The following is a 7,018-nucleotide window of genomic DNA, read 5'->3' as shown; positions in this document are numbered from 1 at the left end:
CAGAAATAACTCAGTTGAATTCAATAGTTACATCAGGTTTACCATGGGGCAAATGAGGTCAGAATTAGGCTCAGCTGTTTGTAAACATCAATAAAGTTTTTTTCGGGGGGGGGGGGGTGGGATTGGATGCCTAGGGGGTTACCAACAAGGTCACTAGCTCAAATCCAGCTTCATAGTACTGATATAAGCATTCACGCACATGACCAATCGATCAGCTGGGGCAAGATTTCAGTAGCTACTGACAGAGCTTGATCTTTCAGGATGCTGAGCACCGTAAAGTTAAGCTCACGCTCAGTTTTAAGTATGTGAATTAGTCCCATTGACACCCCTGGAGCTACTCAGGTAAGAAAAGTTACTAAGCACTTGCAGAGTCAGTCCTCTGTCTTGCTCTATCATCTTCCTGTGCCCTGCTAAAAAGTTGGGGCCTGCTCCAAAGCTTGACCGAAAGGCTTGACCTCACGGAGCTTTGGATCGGGCCCTTGTCGTGTTCCACCCCAGAGGTGGATGCAGTGATGTGTACTGTTCATCTGCCTGATACTTTTTAAAGCCCCGTGGGATGCTGAAAGGAGCTCTCTCCATGTAAGCTATTATTAGCATCAATACCTTCATGTGTTGCTGTGTATGTCACTCCGTGTGCAGTTCCGTGCTCCCACACGAGTGACTCAGAATCTGCAGAATAATTCGTGTGAGATTTTCCTTCCAAATCTGCAGATTTGAGTAGCAGCTAAAATTAGGCTTTTTTCTGAGGAATTTTTTTATTTTAGATGCACTATATATAACTGAAACTCGCACGGCAAACACTGAGGCTCCAGCACTGCCATTGGCAGAAACTTCTAGAGAGATGGGAGTGTGGGCTGCTGTCATAAGAACCAGTGATTGACAAGTCTTCTGTTTCATCTCTGGCCTGATGAGGGAGAACAAAAAGCCAGTGGTGAGGGAGCTCAGATGAAACTCGGAGAAAGGCATGTTCTTAGCTGATCATTTCTTGATGCAGGTAACAGCCTTAGTCAGTGAGTCCCATTATTAGGGTCCATTATTATGATCACTGGATATGGGCAAAACATTTTATGCAAATCGTTTTTTTTTTTGCTGACAATAGGCAGATTCAGGCTGATCAAAATGATTTGCAAATTCAGGTTGCATTCGGCAAATAGATTTGGCAAAATAAAAAAAAGGGGGAAAACTTTTCAGAAATGTCAAGATGAAATGTTTTGACATTTTCTTTCCAAAAGCTGTTTTGTGTCAGAGTTTACCTACTTTTAATGTTAAAAACCCATTACATGATATTTAGCTCTCCCAATGAAACAAAACTAAATGATTCCCCATAAATCATCTCAGATAGAACACAACATTTGCTTTGATCTAAAACAATTTTTTTCAATCTTTTTGGTTCAATCAGTGAACCAAATTATGAGATTCATGGGTACAACATTAGCTGGAAAACAAAACAATAAAGAGACATCTGCCCATCCCATTTCTTGAGTATCTTTCACATGTAATCTACTGTCAGCAGATCCCAGGGTTTGTCATTGCTTGACTTGAAGCCAGGAGGCTGAGGAGGGTGAGGAAAGCCTTTGACGAGGTTTAGTGCCCTCTCCCATCTCGGTGCAGCTGAACCATCCCCTTTAAAAGGTCACCGTATTCCCTGCCCCCTAAGCGATACTGCTCCAGGCCAAGATTTTCAAAAGTGGCTGGTGATGTTGGGTGTCCAACCTGAGACACCAGTAAAAGGGCTCAATTTTTAGAGGGTGGGGATGGTGTATTTTCTGAAAGTCAGGCCCTCTTTATGGTGTCTCACGTAGTGCTCCCCAAAACTGATCCCCGCCAAAAAAACAAAACAAAAAACCCCCATGGTCAATTTTGAAACCTTTGAGCACAGATTAATGAATTTGTTTGATTTCAGTTTAGACAAACACCCCAGCAGGTGGGAGCAGGTATCCTTTGCTCTAGGTCATTTAATCATTCGCTATCATTATGGAAAAGCCCAAAGGAATTTGGCCTCCTGGCAGACTGGGCACTGATTGCCTTTACTCTAGAGGCTGCTGATAAATTCCTTAAAAAGACCAATTATAAAATCAGCAGCACCCTCAGCCATTATCCTCCTGTCAGCCACCAGCCATCATCTCAACAACAACCAACAAAAACCCAGTAGGACAAACATAATGAAGAATGCCAGCCCAAGCCTTCCCACTCCATTGCAGCAAAGGAAAGCAAATAAAGGCCAATAAACTCAGGCTATTTTGCAGAGCATAGGAGGGAGTCCCAGTGCTGAGTGGACCACAGAGAACATCATACCAGCTTCCTCTTCTCTCTCATGTCCAGAGGGCTCTGGTTCAGGAGTCTCCACTGACCGCAGCTGCTGGCAGCATGATATGGTGTGAAGGTATATAAGGAATACGTCTGGGCCCAAAGGCCTGCAGCTGCTGGCTGGCTGCTTAGCCCTGCTCACTGCACCTGAGAAAGGGCTGGGACTTAATTCACTGACCCTTCTAAAAGAGGGCAGCAGGAAATGAAAGAGAGGATTGCAAAACCCTCCAGAAAGCTGAGGGGCCGTGGTCCCAGTGAACTGTTCCTGGAGCTACTGCAGAGAGGACTTGCACCAGAAATCAAAAGGACATAAGGGAGGTTTAGGTTGGATAGTAGGAAAAACTTTTTCACTAGGAGGGTAGTGAAGCACTGGAATGGGTTACCTAGGGAGGTGATGGAATCTCCTTCCTTAGAGGTTTTTAAGGTCAGGCTTGACAAAGCCCTGGCTGGGACGATTTAGTTGGGGATTGGTCCTGCTTTGAGCAGGGGGTTGGACTAGATGACCTCCTGAGGTCCCTTCCAACCCTGATATTCTATGATTCTATGAGACCATATGGAGTCTTTTATTGCTGAGCTCGGAGGGAAGAGCCAGGAAATTCTGATTACTGGCATGAGGGACAGATTTGGGGAAGCAACTATGCAGCCTGCACAGACTTTTGAGGGAAGAGTCTGCAAGGTTTTGATTGTGTTTGTTGAGGAGGCTTAAAATAAAACAACTCACCCTGCTGGATACTTCTTCCCTGGATTGCTGGAGAGAGCTCAGACAGAATTCATCCAGGGCATGGGCTGCCTCAGCAAGAGCAATGCCTGGTCTGGGAGTAGGAGGGCACTGTAGGAAAGGCCCCAATCCTTTTATCCATGGGGGAAATTCTGAGATCTGGTGCATTGCCTTTGGAACACACCAGGTTATTCCAAAGAGCAGGTATTGTCCCAAGTGCTCCCTGTGACTGGATTCCTGGGCTTCATGCCGTCACCTCTGGCAATTACTCACTTCAGATGCTGCGGTCTGGATAGTCCAGGGGATGGAGTATTTGGAGTTTTTTGAGTGTTTATCTTAAATGTGAACCCTTCAACCTTTTCTGATCTGCCTTTCACGCCATATTGCTACTATATGTCTGCAGAAAGCCCTTAGTCATGAACCTCAATGACATGAAAAGCATCAGTTTTAAGAGAGGGACGAAGTCCTGGAAAATCATACCACGATGATCACGCTTATGTTGGCCAGGAACTGGACTGGATAATCTAACAGGCCTTCTCCAACCCTCATCTCCTTGATGTGATCATCTGATCTCTCTAGTTCTTGGCAATTCATCCTGTTTTATTCCATTGCCAGCCTATCTGAACTCCCTCAAGCGGTGATCACAGGAGCTCTCATGGCAGGCCCAGGTTTGGTTGGTATCTGGATGGGAGACCCCCCCAAAGGAAAAGTAGGATCCGTGGTTGATTTAGTAGAGACTCACACTCCTCCCTGTAAACCAAAGTCCTACGAGAGTGGTAGATTCATATAAGGTCAGAAGGGACAACTGTGATCATCTGGTTGGGCCTTGGGGAAGCTCCAGGTGCCACCTCTTGGCTGAGATGTAAAACCAATGCCTTGATCACCGATGGAAACTGAAGATCCCGTACATTTATTTGTTTAGCTTTGCTGTACTTGCTGAATTCCAGCTACTGTACTTGTATTTCCTCTGCATTAATCCCCCTTGTAGGGTCAATGGGATACAATATTCTTCTTCACTTCCTGGCTTGGACTCGCTGCTGCGTGCTGCCAAACAGCTGCTGCTCTCCACCCCAGACCAAGTTGCAGGGGTGGGGGAAGTGGTTCCTAAGTGAAGTGCTTTGGGATGCTTCTTCAAAAAAGGTGTAATAGAATCAGAAAGGGCTGAATAATATGCTTTAACACCCACGGGACACAATATATTGAGGGTCGGGTCATATCAGACTTGGAGTGGATCACCTCACTCACTGCAGTTTCTAGTACGGAAGACTGATGCACTGGAAAGACTAAAATGGACTTATAAAACTGGGAGATCATTATGAAAAGGCAACCAGCAGACCTGTCACAAGTCTCAACCAAGATTCTCACATGCGTTTGAACAGTGCTCTTTATGTCTCACCGCTCCTCTTTGTCAGACGGTATCTGATGCTAGAGAACGCAAGAAAAGTCTTTATAGGAATGCATTAAAATTTAAAAAGGACTGCGGTAACTAGCCGGGTATTTAAAAAGCAAAACAATAACCACAGCCTCTTGGTGCACTCCTCTGCCAGAGAGATACAGCATGGAGCATCACCGTGGAGAAAGTAGGGGCTTTGTTTCAAACACAGTCCCCGTTCTAGCAACGTGCACCGCCTCCCTCCCAAAATAAATTAATGTTTTAACAGTGAGAGCAATTAACCACTGGAACAACTTACCAAGGGTCATGGTGGATTCTCCATCTCTGCCCTTTTTTAATCAAGATTGGAGGTTATTCTAAAAGATCGGGTCAAGGAAGTATTTTGGGAAAGTTTTCTGGCCTGTGATATACAAGAGGTCATACTGGATGATCACAACGGTCCCGTCTGGCCTTGGAATCTATGAGGGGAAAAATGATTGAACTAATGGATATGAGAAGAGAACAGGAGCCACAGTTTCACTGTATAAGGCAGGGGTGGCTAAACAGTGGCTCACGGGCCACATGCGTCTTTTACTTTACATGCCTCCTCTCATTTTCACCTACCAGACTGGGGGCAGGGAGCTTGGGACCTCTGCCTTGCAGCAGGGTGGTGGGGTAGGAGCTTCTGCCTAGTGGGGCGGGGGGTCTCGGGGCTTCAGCCCTGTGGGGTACACTTGCTGGGGCTCAGGGCTTCAGCAGGAGCAGGGATGAAGCCCTGAGCCCCGGCAGGCGCGCCCCAGCTCTTGAGCTTCTGAATATTGTTGTATGCCTCTCGGAGGGTCAGTACGTTTGGCCACCCTTGGTAAAAGGTGTGTTTGCAACAGGCACAAGATTGTCACTGGAGCTGGTCAAAACATTTCCATCAATATGATTTTCAACTAAAAAAATGGCCCTTTTCTCCCTAAAGAAAAACTTTCACTGACTATTTTTGTTTTATTTGAAATTTTCTGGTTTTTGACAAAGGCCCCAAATCCAAATGAGTTGATGGGATACCTGGTTTAAATAAATGAGTTGATTGGGATATGCTGTTTTGTTTTTGTTTGGGGGATTTTTTGTTGAAAAACTAGAAGATTCCCATAAAAATATTTGAAAGACAACCCTAAGCTTTTAAAATTTCTTTCTAATCTTTTTGCAGAAAATATGTATAATTTTCTGATCAGCTGTAATTTATTATTAATTGTTATTATTGGATCATCGAAGGGTCCCACTTCCCCTCTTATCTCCGGGCTTAGGTCACCATCCCCTGGCGAACCTAATTTAAAGCCTTCCTCTAGGTTAGCCAGCCTGCCTGAGAAGATGCTCTTCCCTCTCTTCGTTAGGTGGAATCCATCTCTTCCTAGCACTCCTTCTTCCTAGAACAACATCCCATGATTGAAGAATCCAAAGCCCTCTCTCTGACACCACCTGCGTAACCACACATTTATCTCCACAATTCGATGGTCCCTGCCTGGGCCTTTTCCTTCAATGGGGAGGATGGACAAGAACACGACTTGCACCTCAAACTCCTTTATCCTTCTTCCCAGAGCCATGTAGTCTGCAGTGACCCGTTCAAGGTCTTTCTTGGCAGTATCATTGGTGCCCACGTGGAGAAGTAGGAAGGCGTAGCGGTCCGAGGGCTTGATGAGTCTCGGCAGATACTCCATCAAATCCTGAATTCTAGCTCCAGACAAGCAGCACACTTCTTGAGTTTCCCAGTCTGGACGGCAGATGGATGACGCCGTCCCCCTTAGGAGGGAGCCCTCGACCACCACCACCCGCCTCCTCCTCTTGGGAGTGGTGGTTGTGGAACCGCCATCCCTAGGATAATGCATCCCATGCCTTCCGGTCGATGGGGTCCCCTTCTGATCCCTTCCCTCAGATGACTCTTCCAATAATAAGGAATAAGGAAGTGTTATTTACTCCTTCTCATAACACAAGAACTGAAATTAATAGGCAGCAGGTTTAAAACAAATAAAAGGAAGTATTTCTTCACACAATGCACAGTCAACCTGTGGAACTCTTTGCCAAAGGATGTTGTGAAGACCTAGACTATAACAGGGTTCAAAAAAGAACTAGATAAATTAATGGAGGATAGGTCTATCAATGGCTATTAGCCAGGATGGGAGGGATGGTGTCCCTAGCCTCTGTTTGCCAGAGGCTGGGAATGAGTGACAGGGAATGGATCACTTGATGATTACCTGTTCTGTTCATTCGCTCTGGGGCACCTGACATTGGCCACTGTCGGAAGACAGGATACTGGGATAGATGGACCTTTGGTCTGACCCAGTGTGGCCATTGTTATGTTCTTATTTTCTCTTTCTTGGCCAGTTTCCGATCCAGGAGACAGCTCTAATTCTCATCCCAGGATCCATAATGGCCTCTTGTGGATTTTGTCAAAGGATTTTTGAAGTCCACATAGATAGGATCGAACCACTGGAGTGTGGATGGAGAGCAGGCTGTCCTTTGAAGGTTCTGGAGGCTGGCACCTGGATTCTACCTGGCTGAGGCTGGGGAGCAAGGGCATCTCAGATTAGTGCTCCAGAGCACTGAGTACTGTAATGATCATACATGTCCTGTTAGCT

This window comes from Lepidochelys kempii, chromosome 2 (assembly GCF_965140285.1).
Source record: "Lepidochelys kempii isolate rLepKem1 chromosome 2, rLepKem1.hap1, whole genome shotgun sequence".
In the NCBI taxonomy this organism is placed as follows: Eukaryota; Metazoa; Chordata; order Testudines; family Cheloniidae; genus Lepidochelys; species Lepidochelys kempii.
Note: the sequence above shows the minus strand (reverse complement) of the source record.